Source organism: Schistocerca cancellata, chromosome 7 (assembly GCF_023864275.1).
Source record: "Schistocerca cancellata isolate TAMUIC-IGC-003103 chromosome 7, iqSchCanc2.1, whole genome shotgun sequence".
In the NCBI taxonomy this organism is placed as follows: domain Eukaryota; kingdom Metazoa; phylum Arthropoda; class Insecta; order Orthoptera; family Acrididae; genus Schistocerca; species Schistocerca cancellata.
Window position 1 is genome coordinate 362,279,714 of NC_064632.1, and position 14,939 is coordinate 362,294,652.

Below are 14,939 nucleotides of genomic sequence, written 5' to 3' on the forward strand. Positions count from 1 at the left end.
GAGATCGCATAGGTATCCATGACCGTAGAGCGATGATGGCAGACGCCTCACCCTATGACTCATGGGGCTTTTGTTCACTGCCAGGTCTCCGCAAAAAACCATTCTGGAAGAGGCTGTGAATATCGTCGATGCTCTCGTTTCCCGCGAAGAGAAACTTAATGACAACTCTCTGCTTGGAACGCACCTCTGTTACAGAAGCAATTCTGAAGGCTACGAATAGAGCGACCACCTATCAGAAAGACGTGAAACTAGAAAGGCTGAAGGTAGGATATTCCACGATGCCCCACAAAAAGTTCCGCATTATTTTAACCGGAGTTGGCCAACAAAACTGTTTTGCATCACTTACGGAATGCCTCTCGTAAAATGAAAATGCTGATTTCTTTTAAGTGTGACAAGTAATTAGCTTTGTGTGTGTTTGCGTCATAAACTCAGTGACATTATTGATTTGTAGACATGATTTTCCGGCGTAAGAAACTGATATTATGTTAGAGGCTCCGCTCACAAATGTAATAAATTACTTTATGTTTAATGTTAGCCTGTTATTAATGCATCCACTGTGTCACTTACATGACGCAAATTATGAGTGTTATCCGAGTAAAAAGTTTACGTCTGCGGTTCCGAATGAACACGCTCCATCTGTGAGACGTATGGCTGTTCTGACTGCTTTTCAGAGAGTGTGGTCAAGAATTACTGCACTGGTAATAAAAACGACCTGTTATTTCCAGTACCGTTAATCGAGCAAGTTTGACGTGTGTCGATACAAATATTGAAACATCGGGAGAAATCAATATTTGAACATAAATGCAGATGCTACCCAAGCCTGCTGCTTGCGCTGTTGTGTTTGACCACGAACGACACCGATGCAATGTCGTCACTACGTTACAAATGTGGTCAGAAGACTGTTTTGAGTAGTTGTGAGTGCATTATGTCGGAGTTAAGTGAATCCGAACGTGAACAATTTGCTAGTGGTCGCATAGTGGATGATTCCGTAACCACGGAAAGCGAGTGTTTGTTCTTTCAAGAGGCACCGTATCGAAGATTTAAACCGCATACAGGGAAATCGGAAAGACATCATCCGCTGAGTAACAACTCGGAAGAAGGGGAGTGTTGAATATTCGTGACAGGTGGTCATTGTAGAGGATGGTGAAATCTTTCGAGGAATACAGCTGCAAGAGCCACTGCAGAAATAAACGTCGCAGCCGCGAACATTGTCAGCACCATAACAACGCGAAGGGAGATCCAAACATAGGGAATTGCAGGCCAAGCTGGGATTCCAAAACCACTCATTAGTCAGGCAAACGCCTGTAGCGTGCTGACGTGGTGACAAAGTCACGAAACCTGACCTTTGGAGCAATGGAAGAAAGAATGAGCCTTATATAACACTGCTTTCAAATTCTGCCCGAGTTCGCGTCCGAAGAGTGAAACATGACGGAAGTTCAGTGATGATTTCGCCAGCCTTATTCGCCAGCATTCCAAGAACCTCATGGTTACTTTGCAAAGTCGCTTTAGTGTCAAGGATTATGTGACAATTTTGGCTGAGCGCGTCCATTCCGTGCTACAGTGTTTGATCTTCGATGGTTATTCTGTGTATCAAGGCGAGAGGGTACTTTGTTGCCTATTATGGGGTGAAGAGTTCGTAATCGCTATCCACCTCCATCACCATTACCTAAGTTAAACACTATTTTGAAAGAAGAATGGTATGCATTCACAGCACGCAGTACACACAGAGACGATTGGATGAAGCAGTCTTGGATGCCAACGGTTTTCACACACTGTAGTATCCATGGTAATATGTCGTAGTTTTGGTGTTTCCTTACTTTTGTTCACCCGCTTTACAAGTATAATAAATTGTATGGAAACAATACGCAATTTTTTTGATGTTTAAACTTGGAATACCGACCAAAATACTTCAATTGCCATTAACATCAAGAGATTTGGTGGAGGGAGATGTACCACTAGCCAGCGAGCCATCATTTAAGATTCTCAGTGCCAACGTCGATTATTTGTTTTACATGATGATGCACCACAAGGCACATTGACAGGGTTAAGCGTCAAGCTAAGGAAGTGGAAGTAACTTTCGGTCGTCGGCTTTTGAAGCCTATGCTTTGATCTCAGTCATTACATTTTTAGTAGAATTGAGATCCTGATACCATACATTCAAATGAGTAACGATTTGACTCACATCAGATCAGCAATTACCGGGTCAAGGCGACGTGACGTCCGTTCGTGAAACACTTGCGACCATACAGTGCCGCACCTTAAGGTTGCTGGAATATTGTGGTATTGAACAGCCACAGGTGAACTCGGAATTATTAATTATTGTTTATTTTTTATGGTATGATCCATGCGTGTTACATCGAATAATACTCAGTTTTCGAAGTCGGTTATCTGATGACCTAAGTTTAGTTCAATTTTCAATATCATACTGTGCAGGTAGAGTGCCGACACTCGTTCCGTACGCAGCATCTACCCGCAAGGTTGTGGTATCCTACGCGGTACGTCTTGAAATGGAACCACTCATTTCGTCCCGTTAGGCCTCTAAGTTAATTAGAAGAAACTGCTACGTCACACCAAACAGCTGTTACTCAGCATGTCAGCAACTTCGAGTACTCAGCGCCCACTGTTGGTGTTTCAAGCTGTTCTTGTTTTCGAGCCAACTATTGTTCATAGACCATCCAATACTTCACCACTGGCTCACTACTGACCAAGTAGCCAGTACGGCTTGCTAAAAATGTTTATCTTCCGGAGAGCGGTCGGCCGACTCACTGTTTGCGTTTAGATCTCGGCCGCATCTGCAATGCTGCGTAGCAGGCAGCTGTTTTATTGTATCACCGCCAGCGTAGACACGCAATGAAATATTTGAACCTGAATACCATTCTTCGCGAGATATCATACAATACTAGGTGGTCTCATTCACATATACACCGTTTTCCAAATACTTGTAACTACAGTGATTTGACAGTCAAATACGCCATAGTCAAGAGACAGGAGATTTTAAACTAAAGACTATGATTCAGGAAAGAGACCCTATTGATATCGAGACACTGTGTATGACAGTTCCTTAGTGATGGATTCACCTGGATTTGTAGTTTTCCTATTGTATCATTGTAGCAGTCCTGGGGACTAGAAAACTTTCAGTAATTTTTAATGTTATTGAATCTTGCATTACGGTAGAAACTAATTTGATATGATCCATTAATTTTTATTCATGTTTTTTTTTGGGGCACAATAAGACGTACACACAATGTACAAAATAAATTACACTGTATTTATTCTCAGTCATTTATCGATTTGTTCATGGAGATATGTCATTTAGTTTGTCTCGTACTATTCCACCCTTTTAGTCTTCAGTAATTTTCGGATGAGAAGGGGGTCTCCCTCTTAGACTTAAGCCACTCATAGTTACGGTAATCTGCTATGGCTTTGGAAAATCTACTTGTACTGAGATATGAAGTCCACAAAGTTAATGGCATGCTTGGGAAGTCTTGTGTTTATCTGATTCAGACCTTTGAGATATGTGTCTTCTTCAAACTATTCTCCACAGCTTGGATGTACTGTGTGGAAATAATATGAGGTGGTAGAGTTAGGTGGCATACGCCATATAGAGGGTATGCTGCATATATATATATATATATATATATATATATATATGAGTTAGGTGGCATACGCCATATAGAGGGTATGCTGCACACACACACACACACACACACACACACACACACACACACACACACACATATATATATATATATATATATATATATATATATATATATATATATATATATATATATATATATATATATATATATATATATATGTGTGTGTGTGTGTGTGTGTGTGCGGTATGCCACCTAATTCCACAACCTCATATAATTCCGAAATTGGCCAGGGAGGCACCAATGTCAGGGGAGGGGTTCACATAATGGGCAGGAGTGTACAATCCATAAATTTAAACAAACATCACTTACAAGAAATAATTATGTTTCTTGAATGTTTTCCAAGTCTGCCATCACAAATTGTACCTCTAAGTTTTCATTTCTCATTTTTCACATTTTACTTCATTTCGGAAATATTTGAGGCGGCAGTGTTACACGGGTCATTCCGTATATAAAGTGGGTCCCGTATAAAACTGATACGCCTCACGCCCGATATTCAAACAACAATTAACTAACTAAAAATAACTGATAATACTAACGTTAAATAACATGAAGTTAACTGTTTATAAGATACGTTGGAAGTGGTGGCAATGTGCGTCCAGGCATCGCTGACTTAGTGTGATGAGATCACAAGCAGCACACTGTAACTCTGCAGGTGTTACGTTGTCAGTATCTCTAGTAATGTTTCGTTTAAGATCGTCTATTGTCCTTTTTAGTGTGACCCATAAATAAAAGTCACACCATGTTAATCCCGGGAACCTTGGAGGCCAGAAGCCTCTACTGACAAGTCTGTCTTCACGGAGCACGTTGATCATTTGGACCATGATCTGGTGTTACCACAAGAGCCGGAACGAAGATGCAGAACGCAAGACCAGAGAAGGCGGTGAAGGAACGTCGGCCAATGGTGCGCGAAATTGGACCGCGCCGCGCCAGCAGCGCCCCCTGCAATAAGTGAATATAAGCGTCGCTCCTGCCAGTGTCGGCCGCTGAGACCGGCCTGGTATACAGTCTTTAGTGGAACGTGCTGCAATAACAACTAGTTGCAATCCTTATCAGTTCCTTGTCTGGACTTTGACTATAGCGAAGACATTCGACACAGATGTAACTCCAAAGTTAAGTATTGTCAAGCTGCTTTATAGAAATAAAACTACTAATGTTATTTGTTTGAATCTGTATGTAGCTTTACGATAATGCAGCATCCTTTAGGCACCCTATAAGCAAAGAGTGGGCAAGATCCAGCAGACCATACTTTGGTTAGATTTGTGAGTGGTGGCTTCTTCTTGTTGCAATACTGCACAGAACTTCTCTGCGTCTGTTAACTGAGCATAGAAAGAGTCAAGGATCTCTAAATATCTGTCACTGCTTACTGCATAATTGAAGAACATGGGGCCAGTAATGCGTATGCCACACAATGCACAGGCTAATACATATCTTCTCTGATTGGAGAGGTTTTTCATGTAGAATATGCGCGTTGTCCTGCGGCCATTATCTGCGATTCCAGGAGATTTCGTTAACTGAAAAAGAAATTCTGGCCTCATATGACAAGATGTAAGGGCATGAGTTAAAGTAACAATTAGCGATAACCTCCTTCACTTCTCGTGATGTCTGTGCAAATTCTGTCTATAGTTTCAGGGCTTCTCATGATCGGTCCCCTATTCCTCTGGAAGTTCTGAATGAACCTACAGCCCCCCATTTCTTGTACAGCTCTTTAACAGTGCCGGTCGTGGCGAGTTTCCAGCCATGATACATCGCTTTAAACATTTATTTACATTCCTTCAAGGAGTATGTCTTTATGGAATGCTCCCAGTATCAGTTCACTGTTCCAATGTAAACTGCACCATTTCTGTAACAATTGAACAATACGTGATTCTCACAACAATTGACGAACGAACGCACACTTACAGTCAACTTTTTAATATAACGCAGTGTAGCCAGTTTTCGAAACATCGTTGCCACTACACAAGCAGTTCGAGTAAAGATGGTTAACAGGTATTTGAGGTGCACCAGTGTTATTAGAGACACCTGGGTATATAAGCAGCAAGTTCGTATGTAACTTCTGGATCTCCTCCCGGACCTCTAGATCGATTCCAACAAGATATGCACACAAACAGCAAACCTCACAAGTATCAAGCCTGTGGTGTTTAAAACCTCCAAGCTCCAATCAGAGAGGAGATAAGGGCAAAAGAGTGTCTTTTCACCCCCTGCTTTATAGTCTGCTACAGTGGGTGAAGGGCAGTCTACAAATCATTGAGAAGAAACTGTTTTCCAGCTTCTGACTTGTAGGTAGCCCTTTACAACAAATGTATCACATTGGAGTTCTATCGGCCTGGTTTGTCAACTTGTTCTGCAGGGGCTGTGCATGATCAGGTAAGCACAGCTAGGGTAAATTTGAGAGATGGGGGATGGAGGGGGGCAGGCAGGAGGCGATTGATATAGATATGGGGGAACAGAAGATGCATCGAAAGAGATGAAAAGTAGAGAGAGAGAAGAAGGGTACAAACAGTGAGAGGAAAAGGAGGATACGGATAGACAGAGGGAGAAGATTGACAGAAAGGGGGGTGGGATATGGCAGAAAGAGGGAAAAGGAAGAGTAGTGAGACAGAGAGGAGAGGGAAGAAGGTATGTACAAAAGAAGGGAAGAAGATATGGCCAGAGAGGGTCAGGAATAGATGGACAGTGAGCAGGGAAAATAAGCAGCTAGGGGGAGGGGGGCAGAGACGGAAAGAAAGAGGGGAAAGCAGGAGATTGGTAGAGAAATCATGTGGTGGAAAACGTGGTAACAGGGAGATGATTGGTTGAGGTGGGTGAGGAATATGTATGAAATGTCTGCTTGAGTGAAGATGGGATTCTGGTCAAAAGACAACCATGCGAACGATGACGTCAGGGCACCTACGAAAGTCGTGTGTGCTGGGTAGCCCCACATCCACATTGCTGAGTACTCAGTCACAGATGGTGCAGTACGGCACACAGACTCTCTGTGGTGGAGGACCATAGAAAGAAAGGAAGAAGGACAGACACAAATTGATTTGGACCGATGACTTACTAATTATCTTTCTGTCGTTTCTTGGATGTGCCAACAGTTTATAGAGACCAAAGCTGTATCCTGGAGACTAAGACATGGGCTGACCACATGGGACTTCAGAAGAGAGGACCGTTATTTGGCTGTAAAAGCACGACATTACTGATTCAGTACTACACGAAACCTGGCATGCCAGCTCGCATCATCCACTAGACATGTTGTACTGAAGCCAACTATATGCAGAAGGCCTCAGCAGAATAGCCTTTATTTTCAGAGACATGCTGCATGTCTTCCTCTGATGCGCCTAGAGAGGTATCATTAACATACTGAAGGGGTACAGTACCGCCCGACATTGAAAATAGGTACAACATACTTCATTATTTTTGTCAGAACAACACATTTTTTTTGTAAAATAACTCAATTTCAATTAATACAGCGAAGCTGGATACCAGTGTGGGAAAGAATGACAATTTATTTATTTAATTGATCACATGTGCACTCCCACAAAGTAAATCCCTACGTCCAGTTTGGTGAGATCTTCTGAAATGAATGAATGTATGGTCGTCTGCTAACCACAGATAGTCAATGTGAATATATGTTCATCTTTGAGTCGATCTTTTGGCCACCTTTGGTGGGACCAAAGAGATGAAATTTACCTGAGCTTTGAGCGCCTGAAATGTGGCTGACCAATAGGGTAGTAAGGTGCTCCCCCACTTCGACAGAGGTGTGAGAGGACCTCGAGAACGGCCATGTTTCAGCACTCTGCGCTGGATCCTGTGCTGTTAACACCTGTTTTAGTTGTGCTCCGTAATGACGAAAGAGTGGAGTCATGGTATGCATGTGGAATATTTAAGAGTAGTTTGAAATAATAATTTCTCTATTTCAGGAACTTTTGTGGGGAGAATTAAATGTCAGGCCGGTAATATTAATGGGATTGTAGTAATCTTCGGAAGTGACCAACGGTCACAATGAAACCACGTGTAGCAATAAGTTGAAATACTTCCGTGTGCTTAAGTTAAGCTGAATCACTAGCGTGTGTACAATAAGTTGAAATATTTAAGAAATAGCGTGTGTACCATAAGTTGAAATATTTAAGAAATGGCGTGTGCAGGACTTGAAATTAGAGACGAGTACTTCCACGTGGTGAGTACTGTGTGAGTCTCAAACTGTGTATGAGACAAAAGTTAAAGAGAAGTACTCGTCCATGGTATCAGTTGAGGACTCGCGTGTGTGATGAATAAGTTCTTAATATTACTTTGCGTGATATGATTCCGTGTGACGCTAGATTCAAACTCTGAGAGAGAAGCAAGGTGAGTCAGCCGTCTATCCAGCAACGCCACTGGGCTTGCATTGCACAGGAAGACGTGCATATATCTCCAGAGTTCATAGTAGGAAAGTAGAATTACAAAGTGGGGCAGTGTCGTGTGAAACTGGGATAAATATTAATTGAAGTGAGAAAGCTGAAAGTGATAATGTTGTGACCATTCTCTGTGTAGCATTTCATGTCGTAGTGTGGTGTATGTCATGTAATTTGGGTATGTGTGGATTGCATGAGAGAGTAGCAAGGTAGTTTCAAAAGATTAGTGGGTTATGCTTGTTCCTTCTGTACTGCTCGGTCTGGAGGAAAGTTTCGTGATGATGATTGTGAGAGTCGAAGTGTGAGGTATAATAAAAGATCCACCATCCTATCCAGAAAGTGCACTGTAGCGTTAAAATAACTACGAGGCCATAATATAGAGATTCACCAATGTAAAGTCATGCCCACTGGGCGGAATTTATCATGTGTTATTGTTGTAGGTTATAGAATTTGTGTGTTTAGGTTAGATAATTTATCGGAATAAATAAGATAGTGAAAAGAAAAAGATTGGTGGACTTTTCCATTGAATTGTATGTTGCCATAATGTCCCGAATTTATGATGTGTGTGCCATTCATATTCAGTGCGGTGGCCACGTGTAGACAAAAGCCGTTAAATAAAAAAGGAAAGAAAATGTGGTATTGCCAGTGCGTAGTGTACAGTCAGAGTTCTATAAATTACTGATAGTCAGATGCATGTTTCCGTTGCGTATTATTCATACAGGAGGATAATTTGTAACTTAATTGTGTGTACGAGAGTTCATGTTACTCGATAAAGAAGGATGAATCCACTCGCTTGGCAGACCACTCATCTTGCAGGCCTGACTGCTTGATGCCACAGTATGAGCAAGGCAAGTGGGTGCCCCTCATAATTTCGACCCTGCCAGGATATTTTGCCAGGATATTTTGCTTTTAGGGTTTGCTGTTAAGATTTTTTTTATTTTTTAATGGAATATATTGCGATAGCGCTAAGAAGTAAAAATTTTTGTTTGTTTGTTTGCAAATTCTTTCTGGATTGGTGAGGATCTTTTATTTTTTTATGTAATTAATTGCTATATCGTCCTAGGCTGGAAGATCGTGGTATAATTTTTTTTTGCGTAATGTCCGTAGTAACTAGGTCGCAGTCGAAAAGTGTAGCCACCATGGAGAATAGCGATTCTGGGGTGAACGTAGCAGTGCAGCAGGAAGTAGCTGTTGACCCTCGGTTAATGAGCGGGGACGGCAAACACTCAGAAGGGTCTGAATTGTTCAGTGGACCGCTGCAAGGTGATCCTTTGAGCGGCGGGCTTTGTTCACAATCGGGGGCTTTTCCCGACGACGCGGGCGAGTCGGGACTAGGTCAGGTATGCAGTGAAAGTGCAGCTACCCTTAGCAAAGAGACGGTTTCTCAGGCGAACGAGGTGAGCGCACCGAAAGTAGCAAATGACAGTGTGCTACTGCAGTTTTTACAGAAGATGGATAAAGATTATATGGAAAAATGGGAAGCGATGGATAGGGAGACTAAGGAGAGAGATAGGGAGTTTAAGGAAATATTGGACGCGATGCATAGAGATAATAAGGAAAGATGGGAAGCGATGGATAAAGGTAGTAAGGAAAGTATGGAGGCATGGATAAGGGAAATAAAGAGGCAACGATGAAGCTAGACTCAGTTATCGATGGGCGTCTGCCCGCAGTTAATAATCGGTTAGATGAGGGGGAGAAGAATCTGGGTGCGTTGAAGCAAGTATGTGACGCCGTGAAAGAAAAAGCTAATAATTTGGAGGTACAAGTATTTGCAATAGAGAGTGATACTACTGAACGTAGGGACGTGTTGCCGGATGAGCGAAAGAAAAGACGTGGTCAGAATGAATACGATTAGTGCAGATGTAGAAAAGCTCAGTATAAGAGGCCAGACAGGCTCTGACAGTACGCAGCGAGAGGTTTATGCCGACCAGGAGGAGATACAATCACCATTACAGTTTAAAGAGGCACAATTAGAAATAAGTAGGAAACATAGTGAAGAACTAGCACAGTTGCAATTAGCGTGCAGAAGCGAAGGTGAAACACCACCAGGTAGACTGCAGAGGGAGAGTGAGATGAATTCAAAAAACGGAAATAGGCAGAAAGAGGAAGACGAATTCACGGAGTCAGAAGAACGATGGTGTCGGATAAAACAGGTGGCAGACCCAACTGGGTATAGTCCAAGGCTGTCTCAATTTCAAGATTCATTACCTTCATCGTGGGGACTGCTCCTCAAAACGAAGTTTGTGTGTAACCATTTGAGGGATGAGGCTAGAGCGAAAATGCAGGAAGTTATTAAAGACTGTAGTAGCTACAAGATATTTTGTGACAAGTTTTTAAATGAATTCTGGGCGAAAAGTAAGCAGGACCAGGTTAAGCAAAGCATATTGATGATGCCAAATTGTAACGAAAGTGGTATAAGAGATCCAGTGTCGTGCTATCAGAAAATGCTGAGACGAAATAGGTATTTGGAGGTGCTGCCATACGATCCTGGGGAGTTCATTAGGATCAGAATAACGAAGTTGCCAGTGAAATTGCGCAGAGATATAGTGATAGCAGGCAGAGGCTTGGACGATTTTGCGTCATTTGAACAATTGTCACAGGAACTGGGTAATGAGAGCAACATTGTGAACGGAGACACGACCCATAGGTCAGATAGTGTCGAGGATAGGAATGGCAGAAACTATCAGAATGACAGGAGAGCATGGAATCCTGGCATTTCTTTCTTGTCGTAATAGATGGATGGACAGGAGAAACAAATCCAACATATCAGCCCTTAATATCTTGCTTTAAAACACATGCAGCTGGCACTGAAAATTGTCTATGTAGCAGACATACTCTACTGATATGTAGGAAGGCAAATACCATACTTCTGGTAAGAGAATAAAACACCAGTAATGGCATCTGTTAGGCTGGTCTCTCAGAGCAAAATTTGCAAATTTTTATTTGTAACACTAAAGTAAAGTAAAAGGACTGTTTCCTCAAAAAAATCAGTTGCTAAAAATTTTAGGTTAATGCCAATGAGTCCAGTTCAATTAGTGCGATTTGACTAATGCAGGTAATGTAAAGAGTCAACATTGTGATCGAAGTTTTTAAATTAGATGCCATCTGATGTCATTGTCTTGGTGACAGTTATAATGAAGTGCTGTGTATGGTTGTTCGGAATCGGGTGTTAGGGAAAGAGGCCACTAGCACCTAAGTTTCTAACACTTGGGCTGCCCATTTCTCCCAGCTTGTATATTCTCCGCACACATTTAATTTTCATGTAAGCACAGATTCATAACTAACAAATCCTTTACTGTGTACAGTGGACCATTCAGAGTGAGGCGGATTGTCCATGAAAATGCTGTACTGATTGAGACGATCAAGGGAAAACAATCTCGTGGGCTTCATCACATTTCTAACATCAAATTATGGAAAAGTTAAGGATAGATCTAAAGTAGGCAATTTATGGTAGATAGTCAGTGTATTTATTTGTGGTGTGTAACGTTGTGCAGGGGCAAATCGAACACAAGAATTTTCAGGCGGGATGTTAGGAAGTATGACGGAATAGACTGGTCGAATGAGTCATGAACAGGAGTCGACAGAGTGGTGTATGTACGTATTTTTTGTCATATGAATAAGGATCAAGCAGAAACGACGTGATGATTACTGAGTGGATAAAGATGGTAGATAGAGAAGCGACGTGATAAATAGTAGTGGATAAAGGTGATATTTAAGGAGAGAAGCGACGTGAAGCAGAGTGATTAATAAAGAGAGATTCGACGTGATGAAACAGTGGTAAATAAAGGTGAGTAGAATTGAATAATGTGGAGATGTCTTAGATGTATGTTACAGAGAGGCCTGTGTATGCTGCAATAGAGATTGTTGCCAATAGCGAAGGAAGACCAGGAAATGATGGAGTAATGGACGGACGGAGAGCCGAAATACGAATGAAGAGATGGGGACAACTGCACAATGTGAAAGGACATAAAGGGAGTATGAGATCCAGATGGTGAACGTTGTGGAATACTGACGTAAGATGTAATATAAGTGTAAATCTAATTCTTACCATAAGATTTGCGATTTGGCAAAAATTATATTTTTTGTTGTTGTTGAAGCCTGGTACCAGTATAACTAATCAAAACGGTACCAAGAATGTGTTCAGTTATTTTTCAGGATGAATAATTTGTGTATTTTTTGTTCTTAGATGAAATGTCGCAATTCTAAGTTGATATTTAGCAGGATGAATAATAGGTAAATTGAATGCAGAGGTAAGCCAATGGAGAGAGGTGCCAGAGTGAAAGGACGAATTCGGAGACTGGAATGCTATCTCCGAAGCAGCTTCATGTGTTATGTGGTTGAGTATAAGGGAGCAAAGGTATGGTATGTTGTCGTGAGTGTGGTGGTGTTAAGGTTAGCTGACTTCTAGACCTATTCTGTTAGTGTATTAATGGATTGAATGAGAAGGAAAGTGTGATGTCTGGTGAGTGAGAGTCGTAGAATTTAGTGTGATCAATGCGCACACTTCCGTAAAGGGGATGCTACCGATCCATATCTAAAACATTATTGTGTTTTATTGTTTGATTGGGATGAACCTCGATGGCAGGTCAGGATCTGACATGTAGATGGTACATACGTGTCCTAGAAATGTTGTTATATATAATAAAATGAAAAATATATAAAGAGATACTAATTTCAGTCCGTCACATGCACAAAGGTGCATTGTATGTTGTAGATTTAGAGTCATCAGTTTCTAAAATGTTTATTTATTTATTTATTTATTTATTGATTTATTTAACCTGGCAAGATTAGGGCCATCAGGCCCTCTCTTACATCTAACCAGGCATTCTACTTATTTTACATTCATACGTTTTAGTAGGCATGTTAAACTACATCTAGTACAAAAAGTGAAATAAACAATTAGAAATACATACATATAGAGTTTATATTCGTAGATCATAAGTACTGTTATAATTAGACATTATTGAACAGACAGATTTTGGATAGGAGTGCTGGCAGCAGGGAGTATGAGGGAGACTCATGGTGAAGGGAGCAGAAGAATAGAGAGACATGATGAAACATAATTAGGGAAATATAAAGGAAAAGAAGATTGCGTGGCTAATAGAGATAGATGAAGAGGAAGGCATCTCAGGAGCAAGATAGGAGACGCTAGCTTTGCTATTTGACAGATCAGAGGATTGGCCTGGTACATTAATTTTGTGGAGAGCTTTATGAAGATGATAGTAGGAAATGCTTCAACTTCTTCTTAAAAGCAGCAGGAGATTGAATTTTGCGCAAGGTAAGGGGCAGTTTGTTCCAGAGGCGGACAGCGGCAACTGAGAAGGAGTTTGCAAAAGTTTTTGTTTTGTGAGTGGGCACAGTTAGGATACCAAATAAGAGTGACCTCGTGTTTCGATTATGATGGCATGACAGGTTTTTAATCTCTGAAGCAAGGTATTGGGGTGTTTGCGCGACGAGGAGTCTGTGAAGTAGACATAGAGTGTGGTAGTCACGCAATTTGTCCGGCCGCAGCCACCCTAGCTCGGAGTATGAAGCACTAACATGATCATATCGGCGAATGTTGCAGGTGTAACGCACACAGGCATTCATGGTTAGCTCTAGCCGTCTTTTGTTTTCACTACTCGTGCCTTGCTGAATCACATCACAATAGTGGAGGTTCGGTAGAACGAGTGCTTGCACGAGCTGGCGTTTCAAGTCCTGTGGAAATACGTTCCGAAACTTTTTGAGAGCATAGAGACAAGCAGACGTCTTTCGGCACACTGCGACTGTATTCTCCGCCCAGTTGAGATGCTCATCCAAAGTTACACCCAAGTTATTCACTGTTTTCTGATATGGTATTGGAGTACCGTCGAGCAGAATCGGAGGTAGCCGTTCGCGGAAATCTGAACTTATTAGTTTCTGATGGGCTATTAAGATTACTTGCGTCTTTTTTGCATTTAGTTTAAGTCCCAGGTTTTTCGCCCATGTCACTACTGAAGACAGATCATCATTCATCTGAGCGATTGCAGTGTTTACGTCTTCAGGTCTGACGCTTAGGTAGAGTTGGAGGTCGTCGGCATAGAAATGATATTTACAGGAGGACAGAACCGACGAAATATCGTTGACATATAAAGAAAACAAAAGTGGTCCTAAGACTGATCCTTGTGGCACTCCAGAGGAAACATGTTTCCAGGAAGATTTTTCATTTAGGCAGACAACACATTGCTGTCTGTCTTTTAAGTAGCTTTCAAACCATCTCATTGCACTATCAGAGAAATTAAGCTGTTGCATTTTTCTGAGCAATATGTCAAAGTTAACAGTGTCAAAAGCTTTGCTGAAGTCCAGTAGCGTCAATACTGTTGCCTTTCGATTGTCGATGGCACGTTTCAGGTCATCAGTTACTTTAATTAGAGCAGTGTTTGTGCTGTGATGTTTACGGAAACCGGATTGAAATTTGTCATATAGGCTGAATTCATGCAAGTGTTCAGTGATTTGGTCATGAACAATATATTCAAGTGCTTTGGAAACAGCAGGCAGTATGCTAATTGGTCGGTAATCACTAGGCAGTTGCGGGTTTTCGATCTTAGGGATGGGTCGAATTATGCTTCTTTTCCATGCAGTGGGGTATATTCCGTTCACGAGGGAAAAATTAAATATGTCAGTTAAGACAGGTACTAAGATATCGGCAACATTCTTAATCATGGTTATACCGATACTATCGTTGCCTATTGCATCAGAAGAGATTCTCATTATTGCTTTTCTTACCGTATTTGTTGTTACATGTTTTAAATGGAAGGTATCGTTTTTAGTTATCATGTTTGGGGATTCTTGTGGACGGTAATTATCAGCCGTGCTGGTATTCAGAGGTGCAGAGAAGAATTCATTTAATTCGTTAGCTGACACATGAAAAGTAGTTTCCGATTTT